This window comes from Orycteropus afer, unplaced genomic scaffold (genome assembly GCF_000298275.1).
Source record: "Orycteropus afer afer isolate SDZICR_OR568_19922 unplaced genomic scaffold, OryAfe1.0 scaffold00341, whole genome shotgun sequence".
Classification (NCBI taxonomy): Eukaryota; Metazoa; Chordata; class Mammalia; order Tubulidentata; family Orycteropodidae; genus Orycteropus; species Orycteropus afer.
The window spans coordinates 567441-568554 of NW_006921928.1; positions in this window are offsets into that span (position 1 = coordinate 567441).

Below are 1114 nucleotides of genomic sequence, written 5' to 3' on the forward strand. Positions count from 1 at the left end.
GAAAGGATACAACCCTGACACACTCCCTTCTTGATATTAATCCATGCAGTGTCCCCCTGTTCTGTTCAAATGACAGCCAGCCTACTGGACTATGTACAGGTTCTTCATGAGTACAATCAAGTGTTCTGGAATTCCCATTCTTCTAAATGTTATCCATAATTTGTTATGAGCCACACAATCAAATGCTTTTGCATGGTCAATAAAATACAAATAAACATCTTTCTCTGCTTTGAGCCAAGATCCATCTGAATCAGCAATGATATCCCTTGTTCCATGTCCTCTTCTGAATTTGGCTTATACCTCTGGAAGTTCTCTGTCAATATACTGCTGCACCTTTTTTGAATTATCTTCAGTAAGATTTTACTTTCGTGAAATATTAACGATATTATTTGATAATTTCCACATTCTGTGGGATCACCTTTCTTTGGAACGGGTACACATATAGATCTCTTCCAGTCAGTTGGCCAGGTAGCTATCTTCCAAATCTCTTGGCGTAGTCTAAGGAGTGCCTCCAGTGGGACATTTGTTTGTTGAAACATCTCAATGTGTATTCTGTGAATTCCTGGAGCCTTGTTTTAGTTGTCTTCAACTTCAAGTTTAACTTGCATATGAGCAGTTCATGGTCTGTTCCACAATTAGTTCCTGCCCCGGTTTTGGCTAATGATATTGAGCTTTTCATCAGCTCTTGCTACAGATGTAGTCAATCTGATTCCTGTGTATTCCATCTGGTGAAGTCCACATGTGTAGCCACCATTTGTGTTGTTGAAAAAAGGTATATGTAATGAATAAGTCATTGGTCTTGCAAAATTCTATCATGCTATCTCCAGCATTATTTCTGTCACCAAGGTCAAATTTTCCAACTACTGGTGATTCTTCTTTGTTTCCAACTTTTGCATTCCTGTCACCAGTGATGATTAACACATCTTAATTGCACATTCAGTCAATTTCAGACTGCAGAATTTGATAAAAAATTTAAATTTCCTCATCTTTGGCTTTGGTGTCTGTTGCATAAACTTGAATAATAGTAGTATTAACTGGTCTTCCTTGTAGGCATATGGACATTATCCTATCACTGACAGCATTGTACTTCAGGACAGATGTTGAAACATTCTTT